General features: G+C 46.7%; 1 protein-coding gene across 15 annotated transcripts in view; it reads left to right on the top strand.

The window, feature by feature from the left end:
* Window positions 1-15,207, top strand: part of CAMTA1 (calmodulin binding transcription activator 1) — a 964,086-nt gene that overhangs the window by 216,108 nt on the left and 732,771 nt on the right. The window contains exon 1 of one of the 15 annotated variants that reach the window (XM_077151445.1): window positions 4,730-5,014. The exons of the other annotated variants lie outside the window; for them this stretch is intronic. The gene's annotated coding sequence lies outside the window, so the exon portion shown is untranslated. Of the gene's footprint in view, window positions 1-4,729; window positions 5,015-15,207 lie in introns of those variants that run through there. 15 annotated transcript variants of the gene reach the window in all.

The raw sequence follows: 15,207 nt of genomic DNA, 5'->3' as shown, positions 1-15,207 counted from the left end.
GAACTACGGTGCCTGCTGGGAAAGTGAAATTAATTTGACAGGATGTCAGTGTTTCCTATATCCTGAAAATCTGGTAACAAACATAACCCTCAATTTCCTGACTGAAAAATACTCTGCTTTTCCCTGCATTCTGTTAGTAGGAGAGATAGGAGAAGAGAAATCCGCTAACCTACTCACCTTCCATCTCTTTCTTATAAGCCTGCCCAGGTATCCCAGGATCCCCATATGTCCTCCCTATTATCTTATGCTCCATTGTCAGTAGCCAACAACTCATGTACAGAAGGAAAATGCTGCAGTCCCGTAAGGTCCCAAATGGCTCCTGCGTGTGAGTGGTTTCCCTCCATGGTACCTCCCAGGTGGGTCGACGTAATAAAGAGTGGGCCAGGCTGGAAGTTGGGACACCTGGGTTTTGATCTTGGCTCTGGGCTGTGTGATCTTTCTTAAGTTACTTCCCCTCTCTGGTCTTTATTTTCTTTATCTTCTTTTGTACCTATCTGTTAAATGATAAAGCTGCAATAGAGGATTTCTACAGCCTCTTCAAGCTTTAAGATAATATGATTTTATGATTAGATGATCTCAACTCACACACATGTACAAAATACAACTGAGAAGGTTTTTTTATTGTTGTTGTTTTGTAAAATGTAAAGTCACTGCTTATTAGTCCTTGTGAACATTTACTTAAGCGCCTACAATGGGCCAGTTTTGAAGTTGAAGGTATTAGATGTGGAGATAATCTGATGTCTGTGTATTTATTCTTTAAATGGAGAGAGAAGGAAAAGAATAAGCCTGTGCTATTGTGGTGCCATCTGCGTTCTATGCCTCTTCCTTTTTCTTCTGCCGCCTTTCCCGGATCAGTAGTTTCTAGTTGGTGTCCTACAGATGAGCCTTCCCAGGACTGAATGTCCGCAGGTTCCGGAGACACGGGCTGATGGGTCTGGTCCCTGACCCCACCCGGTTTCTTGTGTATCTTTCTCTTTCCTCCAGCAGAAGCGGCGGGTGGGAGTGAGTGTTGTGGTCTGAACTGTGTCCCCCAAAAAGACATGCTGAAGTCCTGCCCTCTAGTACCTCGGAAGGTGACATTTATGAAGGCAGGGTCATTGCAGGCCGTCAGTTAGGATGGAGTCCTGCTGCAGTCGGGTGCAAAGACGGGGCGGCAGCGCCTGGAACAAGGCTCCAAGGAAGCTGAGGATGGCGGCCGCCGGGAAAGCAGGAAGAGGCAAGGAAGGACGCTGCCTGCGGGCCTCAGTGGGGCGGCCCTGTGACACTTTATCCAGACTCTGGCTTCCGGCCCGGTGGAGAACAAACATCTGTAGCTTCAAGGCCCCGTTTGTGGTAATTTCTGAGGCAGCCCTAGGAAAGGAAGGCGCTCAGGCACTCCCTGGGCATGGCTGCTTCTCCGTAAGGCTTTTGGTGTGGGCTCGGTCAGCCCAGTGTTGGCCACGGGAGTCGTGGCGGGGCCTTGGTCTGTGGGGTCTTCCTCACACGGTCTCTGGAGCACCCTTTGGGGACAACCAACAAGGGCCTTCCTGGGCTCCAGCTGTGAGGGGCCCCGAGTCTCTGCCACATGGCCTTGCTGGGGCCCCCGGGCTCTCCGTGCTAAAGGACAGGCAGGTGTGTGTTGGCTCTGTTGTCACCCCTGGGGCCCACAATGGGTCGCACAGATATGGCTGTTCTCCCTGGGCTTGCGCCTGGGAGGCCCCGTGATTTATTGTAATTTTATCCCAGCACAGTAGGGATGGGATGTCTGCAGGACTCTCTTGTGCCCCTCGGGAGAGCGCTGGGGTAATTTTACAAACATTCCCTTTTCTTCCAAATTGATACCTCCAATTATCCTAGCCAGCAAAAAGAAACTCAGAGAAAAAGGCTGCTTTTGTTGATTTCTTTTTGCTAGCTAACACTGTGGTCTCAGTAACAGAAAGCAGGCTTTCCTTCCTGTCACAAAGCCATGGTAACTGAGAGTATATATGTGTGAGTGAAGATGTGTTTCCCAGTGCTGGGATCAAAACCATTTTGGGGGTAATTTCTTGCTTTTAATGTCCATCCATTCCCTTTCCAGCTATCACAGCTTCTGGCCTCTCTGGTGTCATTTTACCCTGAGAGCCGAGCTCGCTGGCTGGCCCTGCGCCCCCCGCCCTGTTTACTGGGCCCCTGCAGCAGGGAGCAGCCTTGGGCTCAGCTGTGTGGGCTCTGTGGCGGGGAAAACCTACCAGAAACCTCCAGGGCCCGCCCGGAAAGCCCATTCTCTCCTGCCTCGGGGTGTCTGCTTGTCCCCGGTCCCCATCTCCGTGGACGGTCATGCTGGCATGGAGTAGGCAGGGGGCTGAGCGGGCACTGCCACTCTGCACTGCCATCATTGCCCCATGAGGAGCCCAGTCTGGCGGGAGCCCCAGGTCCAGGCCTGGCCACTTGGACTCCTCGCTCCCCCTGGAGAGTAGACTGGGTCGAGTCTCTGGCTGAGAAGTTGACCTCCCTCGAGCCGGGTGGTGGGAGAGGGGTTGCTGGGCGACGTCAAAGGTCCAAGTCTTCATTTTCAGCTGGAAAGACTTCTGTTGAGGTGCACTGAGGCCGTTTGGAGCCAGCTCCCCATGGGCTGTGCGTGCTGATTTCCTCGCAGGACCTTCCAAAGGAGTAAGATTGGGTTGGGGAAGGGTTCGAGGTTGTGGATGTAAATTCAATAGGACACCCTGTTGGGGAGCAGGGAGGCACATGGTTGGGGTGCCGTGGGATCCCAGTGACAAAACCCTGGAGTGAGAATGAAGGAAGAGAGGGAGTCCCCTTCAGTGTCACTTAGGAGTGGGGTCCCAGATGCCCCCTCAACATCGCAGCATACCAGAAATCAGCAATGTAAGTGATATGTCCATAAGCCGAAGTCTATTTGTTCTGCCACTGTGTACACATGGTAAAATTTTTTCATCAAGATATAAAACAAAAACATAGAAACACAGGGAGCCCTTTGATGTTGACCCTGAAATCCAGCTATTTCCTGGAAAAGTCCAGGGCTACTGTGTTCCAGCCTCCGTGTCCTGCCCCAGCCCTCCCATGTTAGCTCAGTAGCACTAGAGTCTCCCTAACTCTGCATCTGTGGATATATATTTTTGCAATAGACTCTTGGAAGTGAACTGCTCGCTTTCCTCCTCCTTTCCCAGCGTAGTATTTGTGATTCCAGAAGTAATTTAGGCTCAGACCCCAGAGTGGCAAGTATTGCTGGTTTTCTCATTCAGGGGATCCTTTGGGGGTTGGCTGAAGCCATCAGCCAGGCTGCCTGCTTTTCCAGGCAAGCGTGATGGCACATTCGCCTTAGTATCACCCGCTGGAAAATGTTCCATCCTTTATAACAGGCAATTCTTTCCCGAGTTCTGAAGTAATTCATTCTATAATCAGGAGTGTAAATTGGAGCCAATTAGGGATACAAGTATATTCCAAAACATATAGTGGCAATAAGTAGATGGATGGATGGATGGATGGATGGATGGATGGATGGGTGATAGAAGATAATTTCCTAGCCCCCCTCCCCCACCCCAACAAGGCTTAGGGATTGGGACCCTCTGAGCCCTGCTGTGTCCCCTGCATCTGTCACAATTGCAGGGGCTTTGAGTTGGGGCTGCAAACCGAAGGTGTGGCTTTGAACTGTGGTGGGGGCAGCATGGTGCCCAGGGCTGGGGACGGGCTGGGGATGGGCTGGGGGGTCAGCCCCCAGGGAGCAGCCGGGGTTGTCCTCTGCTGTGGGAACCTGAGCTTGGCCTCGCTCTCTCTAGGCTGTTGCAAAAAAGAGCCGTGGATCTCCCATGCTGGGCCCCCTGTCCTGGAGCAGCAGGTGCCCCCTCTCTTCCAGGTTCTGGTTGCGATGGCTGCACCTGGCTGAGGCCTGGTCACTCTCTGCTGCTGGCCCTCCCTTGACTGCTGGCTGAGGAGCTCGTCCCTGTTGTAGCCACACCCTGCCCCGGGCTGGGGACATCGTGGCTGTGGCAGCAGAGGGAGACCAGCGTCAGAGGGGTGCTGAGACGCCCTCCAGGCCCTGGCCAAGTGGAATGGCTCTGCCTTGACGCGGGAGTTTCTGAATATGATGAATTGTGCCCTGGCAGGGCCTTGACAGTGAAAAATGGGATGGTGCTATGGAGCAGGAAGGCGGGGGGTGGGGTCTCTGCTGGGTGTGAGCCCCCGCCCAAGCCGGAGTCTAGAGCCACAGGGAACTGGAGGGGCCTCCCCCAGGATCCCCAGGGAAGTGGACAGGTGGGCGTTCGTTTTTGCAGCTTCTCTCTGTGCCTCTCTCTTGCACCAGCCTGGTTTCCCTCCTCCTCTCTGGGCCCCACCTGGCCCACACGTGCTCCTGCGCTCCCTTCCTCTCTTTATCCCCCTTTTACTCTTCTTTTTCCTTCTTTTTATTAGATTTCTTATAACCAAAGCCCACCGTTATGCGAGTGAGCAGGGGAGGCGGGGATAGGCACCAAGGGGCCTGGAGCTGCTGCTTGTCCCGGTGGTGGCGGCTTTGCGGCGTCTCGTAGGGCAGCACGTCCCACCTGTGCGTCCCGAGCCGCGCAGCGCGTGGTGGGTCGGTTCTAGCACATCAAACCGGTTAGAAAAACCCTTCCCATTTGGAGTAGAACAATGAGGATATGTTTCTGAATATTTAACTTTTAGGAAAACCTGTATTCTGCTTCCCTATCAAATGGAGGTGGGGGGCAGTGCTGAGACCCAGCAGGGGGGTAATTTATTTCTGGGGTTTTGGCACTTGAAGTTCATTATTAACAGCATCCACACAGACTGCACTTCAAGCGGCAGTTTAACCTTCACAGTGGGTCCCTGGAATAGCTGTTATGTTTGTCCTCATAGCCTCAGGGAGGGGAAAGGAAGTGACCTGCCCAAGGCCACACAGCGGGTCAGCTGCCAAGTTCTGCTTCCAGGTCAGGCCCCCTTTTCTCTTCCGGGTTGTGGGCTGGGACCGGAAGTGGCGGAGTGTGTGCTGCGCCTGCTGCCTAGAGGTGGTTGGAGCCCCCACCTCGCCCCATCCTGCACGGTGCGTCTGCCTTGGGGGGAGGGGAGCTTTCTTATCCCTTCCCTCCCGACTCTGCGCTCCTGGCTGGGAGAAGCTAATGGGAAGGATCTAGGGTGACCTTGGGAATGAGCATCCTGCGGGCTGCCCACGCAGCAAGGGGGCGTTGGGAGTGAGAGCTTCGAATTGGTTTGGCCTGCCGGATTAGTTGGGATGCCATAAAGCGTGACTCTTTTTAAAAAAGTGGAACTCGGCCAAATCTTGGTTTCCAGATTTTTGGAATATTCCAGCAAAGTTGTCCTGGCAACTTCTCAAATCCCGGAGATGTATGGTGGCCCCAAGTACTGGGTTGGGTATTTTTTATTGTTGTTGTTTGTTCTAGTTTGCTGCTGCTGGAATGCAACACACCAGAGACAGATTGGCTTTTAATGAAAGGGGATTTATTTTGTCAGTTCTTCAGAGGAAAGGCAGCTAACTTTGTTCTTTCTTATGTAGGAAGGCACAGGGCTATCTCTGCTGGCCTTCTCTCCAGGCCTCTGGGTTCCAACAGCTTTCCCGGGGTGATTCCTTTCTGCATCTCCAAAGGCCTGGGCTGAGCTGCTTGGGCTGTGCTACCTTGAGTTCTCTCATTTAAACACCAGCCAGTTACATCAAACATTATTCATTGTAGCAGGCACGCCTCCTAGCTGACTGCAGATGTAATGAGCAACAGATGAGGTTCACATGCCATTGGCTCATGTCCACAGCAACAGAACTAGGCACCTTCACCTGGCCAAGTTGACACCTGAACCTAGCTACCATATTGTTGTTCCCTTTTTTCTGTCTGTTCAGGTGGTAGTTTTTGGCCATGTGCCTGAGGAATTTGAAAAAAAGGTTATCTATATCTGGGATTGTGTGTTCTTGGTGAACATTAGGCAAGAGTATAGTTCCCTTAGGGGGAGGAAAACTATAGTAGGACTTCCAGTCAAGATGCAGACTCAGCAGATGTGGGAAAACTCTCTCTAAGCCCTTAGAAATATTGGATAAGATGTAACGGCAGCAAAAGACATACTGGGAACCAAAAGGAAAGGTTGGAGATTTCTAATTGCCGCAAGTGAAGATGAAGTTCAGAGTTGAAGTCAAGTAGCCCTATGGCTGTTTGCCATGAGGGATGCAGATTTCACAGGCCCAGGGAGCTAGGTTTCCTGGGAGCGAGAAGAGCTGTCCTTTTCTGTCCATAAAACCAGAAAAGTTCTATCCATTGGCTCAGGGATATAGTGACCCCCTAAACTGTAGCTACAAGATTAAACTGTGTATAGATATGAGACCCAAACCTGCTCTGTCCAAGTGGGCAGAAACCCTGATCCAGGAATCTGGCCACAAGGTTTGGTGCAGAACTAGTGGAACCCTTAGGGCTCTGCCAGAGGTAAGCGTGAAACTGCCAGAGATGCTGCCTCAACATAGGGCATGTGCTGGGCTCCCATGGAAAAAACTTCCAGTGAAGATAGGCTCCTAGACAAAAATTTCAATGCAAACAGGAAAGTCCCCCACCATGAGAGATAAGCAACAAATGCTGTGAAAGGGGAATTCACATCTAAGGAAATCTAGTTAACAGAGCAATCTGAGAAGACATTAGACTGAATATGTTTAAAATGGTGGAAGAGATAAAATGAGAAGTAGGATCCATAAGACCCAAATAGGACATAATGGGGAGAAATAGGCACTTAAAAAAATAGAATCAGAAATTCTAGAAATAAAAATTCATAGTATTTGAAACTAAGAACCTCCCGACTCCTAGTAGAGGGGTTAAACAAAGGAGTAGAGGCACTAGTAGAAGAAAGAATTAAGGAACCTAAGCTACAGCATTGAGGAGATTAGCCAGAATGTGGCTCTGAGCAGTAAAATACAAATGAGAAGGCCCAACGTGGATCTAACGGGGTTTGGGAAGTAGAAGAGAGAGTGAGGGAAAGGCGTATGTGGAAGAAACGATTGAAGGAATACAGAAAGAAGGACAATGTCCCTCCTATTGAAAATGGACTCAGTCCCAAGCAGGAAAAATAAAAATAAAAACCCACATGTGGTCACAGCATGGTGACACTGATGCTCGTAAGTGATAAGGAGATATCTTAAAAACTGCCATGAAAACAACCATAGTAAAACCTCATTAATTTGTATAAATACAAACTGAGAAAACAGGGGCTGCTTTCTATATTGTAACATGTCTTTCTTAGACAACTGACAGGGTGAAGATGATATATTCTGTTCCTTTATCAGTCTACACTAGGAATGCAATGCTGGCCTTTAAAAGAAAAGTGCGTGTCCATTCCCATTGCTTAGTGAAGCATTGTTCCCATGACATTTTCTAGTGCTGAGTCTGTTCCATGAATGGTTTTTTTGGGATAAACCTTCAAACATGGACTGTGGGTCTGGACCCCCTTGACGGCTGCTGTCGAGAACGAAAATGGTATCTTTCCGAGTGCTTACCTCCTATTAATAAAAGAGAAAAGCAAAACTAAATTAGTCTTGGGAAGTAAAGTGCCATATGAATCAGCTTTCCTCACTCCAAAAATAACTTGCTAAGAATTTATAGATCCCCCAAGTTCGCTGATTTTTTATATTGTTTACTTTCCTCTCCAAAATATCGAATAATTCACGGTGGTAGATATGGTGGCTATACGGGCAATTTGAAATGAGAAATGGAGAGCAAGAGAAATCTCCTCCTAGGGTCCAAGCTGGGGTGACTCCCTAAGACTAATGGTGCTGAATTCATAACCTGGGCTTCTTCAATATTCATAGCCTGCTCCCTTGGAAGGCTGGGCTATTTCCCACTTTTATGTCCTGCACAAAACTGTAAAGCAAAGATGGTTTCATTGCAGCTCTGTGCGTAATGAGATGCGCAAGAGCCGCTCCTGCCCATTAATCAGCGTTTGGGGGAGGTTTCTGGAAGCCTGACCTATTGCCGGGGAAGCTGATCTGAATGCAATGATTTTCTCCCCTGTGGAAGTCAGTGCGGCAAGACTGAGAGCTGGCTCTGCCGGCCTGGGGGCCCTGGCCCCGAAGCAGTGCTGCGGGGGGAGGGGATGCTCAGATCTCCAGGCTGCACAGGCAGATAGCTGGGCTCTTTTAGATCTAAGGGCCGCGGGGGCTCGGAGGCAGCTGCCAGGTGTGGGGTTTGCCACGCGTCCACCTGTTCATGCGGTCCTCTGGATGGGGGCGGGGCATTAATACACCATCAGGAATGTGAGTGCCTCCGTGTGCCAGACACTGGGCTACGTGTTGGGGAGACCCCCAAATAATGAAGACATGGCCAATGCCTTCAGGGCTCCTGGGGCAGCGGCGGGGTGGTGGGGGCCAGAGACCCACCAGATGGTTTCGGTGAACTGAACTGGTGAAGTGGGAGAGAGCTCAGGAACACCCCAGTGACCAGAGCCAACCCAGTTTTGGGATGCGGGATGGGAAGAGGGTGATCCTGGTCAGGCAGGACCTTCTGGAGAAGCAGCGTCTGAGCTAAATCTAAGGCGTGATTAAGAGCTGATCTAGAGCAGGTGAGGAGGGGACCAGGTGGGTCAAGGCCCGGATGTGAGATGTGCCTTCATAGCATGTGCACGGGGCCTTTAGGCAGTGCATCTGGAGGGGCTTAGAGCCGGAGGAGGCAGGAGGAGGCAGGGAGGTGAGCAGAGAGTTGGCTCAGAGATGGCTGCCCACTCCCCGTTGACATCCTTTGACGTTCGTGGCCGTTCTCTCATTTGCTTTTAGGCAGGTATAGGTGACATGGTCCAATGCATGGCTCAGGTGAACGGCGCATACCCAGGTGAATGGATTGGGGAGGGGTGGGAGGCCCAGCTGGGGGAGGGGATGCCTCAGGACAGCAGCTGTTGGTTTCTTGCTTCTTTGTTGCCCCCTTGCTAGGATTTGGACTAAGACTGTATATAGTTGATTTTCGTTATTTGTAGTATGTAGGCTCTATAAAGAACCCCGAATTAGGGAATACTGAACTGCTGCCCCTGGGGGAAATGTAGGTTTATGTTCCTGTGCGCCTTTGGTCACACCGTTTTCATGAATCGATCAAATATATAGCCTTGTTTTGCGTGCGTTTTTGTTCAGAGGCACCTCATTTAATATATATTGTTGATTCGAGGTTGAACTCAGGGCGAAAGCACATAGCTCATGCCTGAATTGAAGCTTCTCTAACTCACATTTCTCCAGAAGGCGCATCGCAGTCCTCCGTCACTCAGGAACACTAGACATTACTTCAGTGCTACACTTGGGGACCAATTTAAACAGCGAAATCACCAACAAAAAGCCCCAAAATGCGAAAAATGAGGCACTTAATATACCGTGGAAAGGGCACTTGTTTATAGTCGGAGAGCTGAGACGGAAAGGCAGAACGTTGCCTGGTTCAGGGAACCTGTGTGGAGGACTCAGGTTCTTTGCCGCTCTGGGCATGCCCGCGAGTGACCACTGAAGTGCTGTGAGTATTGACTTGGGAGTCTTGAATGAATTTTAGTGAGTCAACAAATTCGCAAATATGGAATCCATGAATAATGAGGATCAGTTATCATCTAAGTTGCAAAAGGTTTTATATGCCATCATGGGTGATTTCCAATAACAGGACAGTAGGGGTTTGGGGGACAGTTATCTAACTTTTGACCCAGAAACTCACTTAATTCAGAAATGGCACAAAATTCATCAAGGAGGAGATGGAGCTGGGCTGGAGTTGTCAGGATTCTGCGGCCACGATGAAGTGGGGCAGGGAAGTGTCATAGGCATGGACTTTTCCTGGCCGTTTTAATGTCCTTCTCAAAAGAGTCTTATCCTTACCCTGGTGGCTTTCTTTTCTCTTTTGAGCGGTATCGGAGCTGGGCCCGAGGTGGATCGCTGGTACTGGGCCTCTGTGGCTCCGTGGTTGAGGTCTGTGCTTTAGGACGTTTCTCAGCCTCTTTTGTTAACCTTGGAAGGGGTTGGGAAAACAGTTGAAGAACTGTCTATGTCACAACATTTTCTCTCTCACCTCTGGGGGAATAAAAGGAAAATAAAAGACACCTCTTATGCTTGCAGGTGGAGGTTTTATATATCACTCACGAGCTGCTGAGATTCATGACAACGTTGTGGATATTGGCATTAAAAGGCTGCACGGAGGATCGATAGCGAAACATGTGCTGCATTTAAATATTGGCAATTAAGGTTGAAGCCTGAAAACATGACTCCGGGAAGGCCCATTGGGCCTGGGGGAAAGGGACCAATTGAAACTTAGTTATATATTTCAATGACCTAGAGATCAATATATGCCAGATCACACTCTGTGATCTGTCCTTTAAATCTTGATCCTCATCGAGTCTATATTTGCAGTGTACTCAGATGGCTTGGGGTTTCTGATGGGTTGAATTGGGCCCCTCCAAAAAACATAGTTAAATTCTAATGCCTGGTCCGGTCATGTGACCTTATTTGGAAATAGAGTCTTTGAAGATATAATTAGTTAAAATGAGGCCAAACTGGAAGAGGGTGGGCCCTGATCCAATATTATAAGAAGGGAGAAGAGACAGCAGAGAGGCAGTGGGGAGAGGGCCATGTAAAGATGGAGGAGGCTGAGATTGCAGTGATGCAGCTGCAGGCCAAGGACAGCTAGGGATGGCCAGCAAACGCCGGAAGCTGGAAGAGGCACAGGAGGATTCTCCTTCCCTACAGGTTTCGGAAGGAGCCAGGCGCTGTTTACACATCCATTTCAGACTGCTAGCCGCTGGAACCGTGAGGCAGTGCATCGTTTTAAGCCATCTACTTTGGTGGCGCTTTGTTACGGCAGAGGTGGTGACTTCCTGGCTGACAGTGGTTGAGCCTGGTAGGCAAGACATCTGAGCCAGATTTCAGATGATGGGAACATGGCTGGGGTGTCCATGCTGGTGGGCAGAGGGTGGAAACTGGCACACCCCTGATGGGAAGCTGAAAGAACGTGGGTTAGATTTAGTCTGACAATGGGCACAGAGGGAGATTGTAGCGCCTCGTTAATGTGGGATGTAGCCATCTGTTTTAGATAGTTAAGAAGGTTGGGCATGGGTACAAAGACCCTTAGCTTTTTATTTGTTGCCTTCAGTAGTAATGTCTAGATGTGCATTTACTGCCAACCAAAAAATACTCGTTTGCGTATTTCTTCCTGACACTTTTCTGGGTCTACGTTTATGGCAGAAACCAAGCCCAGGAGGAAAGTACATGATGTGGACCAGGAAGTAGTGATGTGCTGTCAGGGTCTGCATTGTTTTGCTTCTTGAGTGTAGATATTAGTGACTGTGAGTCTCTGGGTGGTAGAACTGGTGGTCAGAATGGATCTAAAGCCCAGAATCATAGCACCGGGGAAAGAGAACTGCCAAACACTCAGCCCTTTGGTTCCTCTAACTGAAGAGCTGTTTCCAGCATGGAAGCCCTCTCTGGTCAGGTCACCAGTTGCTCTTGGAAACAGCTGTTTGGTTTCCTGCATCTGTTCCTTTTTGCCCCTATCCATGAGTCCAAGTCCTCCTTTCAGGGTGCACCTTAAATTTTGGGGGGACTGTCCTAACACTTGGCCACCAGCCTGGTTTTGGCTTCCGTGGAGTCCTTGTGCCTCAGTGTTCCCCACCGGGCTTAAGCGGGCACCCTGGCATTGTGGTGCATCGTTTTGCAGTTCCCGCCCCCATTCCCCTTGCTTTGAGTTCCTTCTCTTGCTTGCTTGCCCCTCTACCTCCAGGGTGTTGCACTGCATCCTGCATATGCTCAGTAAGTGTTTTTTACCATGTTGGAGGTAAGCAGACATGCACTCTTATTCTCTCTCGTCTTCCTCAAAGTATTCTGAAGTTGGGATTTTTAATAACTTTAAATAACCAAAAAGAGGCCAGCGTCTAGCTCTCAGCCCATCCTGCCATCTCCCAGGTCCAGCTGAGAATGGACCACCTTTCTCCAAACTTCCTAAATAAAGGTCTCTGCCTTGAGGTCCGGGGACAAAGCCCTAGTTTGAGGTCAGGGAGCCTCTCGTGATGCCTGCGGGACCTGTAGCAAACAACCAGCTGAGGCCTGATTTCTCCATCCATTGAAGGGGACTTATCCCTGCTCTGACACATTGTAAATGTGTGGTGGGTATAAATTAAGGCCTATAGGATTTTTTATCTTTAAAAAGTTGAGAGGATTAAGACAATTGTGGATGCAATTTGAGCTCTAAGTGTCACAGATAACAGAATTGTTATCATGATGAATAGTTATTCATTTATTTGTTCATTTATTCATCATTGATGTGCCAGACACTCCTGTAGACCTGGGATACATGGGGACAGACAAAAATTCCTATACTTGTAGAGATTACATTCGGATGGCACAGAGAGACAATACATGAATGCTATGTGATAAATTGTCAGGCAAGAGCTAGGAAGAAAATACAGGAGACTTCTCTATTGTTTCAGAGAATGTGAAATGGGAGGTGCTATTGGTTTGGAATTAGATCTGGATTCAAATCCTCACTTCCTCCCCCTTTAGGGCAATAATTTAACCCCTCTGAACCTCAGTTTCCTTATCTGTAATATAGGCATGATTTCATCTACTAGGTTATTGGAAAATTACAAGTATTTTGCTTTGAGTATGATGCTTGGCACATAGGGCTTAATACACAGGGGTTTTTATTGCTGTATGAACATTGTTGTTACTGTAAAATCAAGGGCTCTATAAGTCATCTCATCGAACAGTCTGTTGCCAAGTTTGGAATCTCCTAGTGATTTTCAAATACCAAGAAATACCTACTTTTTTGGTATAATCTATGACTGAACAATTCCATTTCTCTAGAGCAGAGATTCTCACAATGTTGGTTTCAAGACTTCTTTACACACTTAAAAATAATTTAGATGATATTTCTTTTAGTCTCCAGTACCTTAGAGCAGCTAGAAGTAAAAACCTAAAATTGTGAAATTGTAACCCATAGCAAACTCTGAACTCTGTTCTACAGCTAATTGTTGTAATGTACTTTAAAATTTATTGCTTTTTTGTATATATATTATTTCTCACAAAAAAGAAAAAAGAGAAGGAGAAGTATAACAGAAAAGATAGGATTTAACAAATGAGTGTGACTGCTGAATCATATTGATATTTCTTTTGGTGTCTGTTGTGATATGTTGAAATATAGGAAGGAAATTAGCCTCACAGAAATGTTCTTGGAAAAGGGAGAACTATTTCAATAGCCTTTTCAGAAGAGTGTGGCTGTTATTCTTTGATACTGCACCAAAACTTGCAAGTAGTACTTTATTAAAAATTAGTTGCAGTATGGAGTCTGAAACTGTACCAATGAAATTTTCATACCCAGTTATGTTAAAATCCGTTGGTCTATCTTTTGATATGGATCTTTAAATAAACCTTCTACTCAGACATGTTTTAATAACACCACATATTGGTTATTTGGAAAATACTGGCTCACTGAACTATGCAGATCTTTCAAATATTTACGCCTTTCATTATATGATATTTAAAAAACCACACTTGTTGATATCACTGATTTCATTGGAAAATTCTTTAAATTTTGTGAAGTTTTCAAGCTCATGGTGGTGAATGAAGTTTTTCCAAAACTAATTACTTAAAAATCCAGATTTTGTCATTGGCAACAAGTATGGTCAGTTGACATGAGAGCCCTACTGCATTCACTTTTTTAATATAAAATTTTGTATTAGAGAAGTTGTAGGTTTACAGAAAAATCACGCGTAACACCGAGTTCCCATAGGTCCTGCCTCCATTATTAATGTGGTACTTTTGTAACAATTGTTAAAAGAATATTTTAATAATTGTACTATTAATACAGTCCATAGTTTACATTAGGGCTCACTGTTTGTGTTGTACAGTCCTATATATTTTTTTCCTACAGCATGCATTGTTGAGAAAATGTCTGGGAAATACCCATCTGTAATTGATTTCTAATTTAAATCCATTGTGGTCAGAGAACATGCATTACATAAATTGGATCCTTTTAGATTCATCAAGACTTCTTTTAAGGCTCAGAGTATGACCTATCTTAGTAAATGTTATGTGTGCTCTTGAAAATAATGTATATTCTACTGCTCTTCAGTGCAGCATTCTGTAAGTGCCAATTAGGTTGAGTTAGTTGGTGTAGTTTTCAAGTCTTCTACATTTTTCCTGTTTTATGTTAACTTGTTTTAACAATTATTATGTGGGGTGGTGCAGGATATCTCTTACTGTAATTGTGGATGTCTGTTTTTCCTCATCGTTCTATCAGGTTTTGTTTCCTGCATGCTGAAGTTCTGTAGTTGGTGCATAAACATTTAAGATTATGTCTTCTTGATTAATTATCATTATGAAATGACCCTTTTTATCCCTAGTAATAAGTTTTGTTCTGAAGTTTACTTTGTGTGATATTACTATAACAATTGATGAAAGAGCATTATTATATTTTGCTATTAGTGATGGTCCATAGTTTACATTAGGGTTCACTGGTATATGTTGTAAAGTCCTTTATTTTTTTCTCTCATTTTTATTCTAGTAACAAATATACTACGTAAATTCTTTCCTTTATCCATAGTCAGATAAGTAATAAGTGCTGTTGTTTACATTCACAATGTTGTGCTACCATCATAACCGTCTATTACCAAAATGCTTCCATTACCCCAGGCAGAAGCTCTGTGCCAGTTAATCACTAACTCCCCATTTCTAACCCTCACCCTGGCCCCTGGTAACCCGTATTCTACTTTCTGACTCTATAAATTTGCTTATTCTAATTATTTCATACCAGTGAGCATCTAAATATTTGCCCTTTTGTGTCTGGTTTATTTTGCTCAACATGATGTCTTCACGGTTCATCCATATTGTCACATGTATCAGAACTTCATCCCTTTTTATGGCTGAATAATATTCCATTGTATGTCTATACCACATTTTGTGTATCCCTTCATCCATTGATGGATACTTGGGTAGTTTTCATCTTTTGGCAATTGTGAATAATGCTGTTATGAACATTAGTGTGCAAATATCAGCTGGAGTCCCTGCTTTCAGTTCATTTGAGTAGATGTGTTGAAGTGGGATTGCTCGGTCAAATCGTCGTTCTATACCTAACTTTCTGAGGAACTTCCAAACTATCTTCCACAGCAGCTGAACCATTTTACATTCCCACCAACAGCGAATGAATGTCCTTATTTCTCCACATCCTCTTCAACACTTGTAACTTTCATTTTTAAAATAGTAGCCATTCTAGTGGATATGAAATGGTATCTCATTGTTTTGATTTG

This window comes from Tamandua tetradactyla, chromosome 2 (assembly GCF_023851605.1).
Source record: "Tamandua tetradactyla isolate mTamTet1 chromosome 2, mTamTet1.pri, whole genome shotgun sequence".
Lineage (NCBI taxonomy): Eukaryota > Metazoa > Chordata > Mammalia > Pilosa > Myrmecophagidae > Tamandua > Tamandua tetradactyla.
This window is presented reverse-complemented; position numbering and strand designations above follow the sequence as displayed.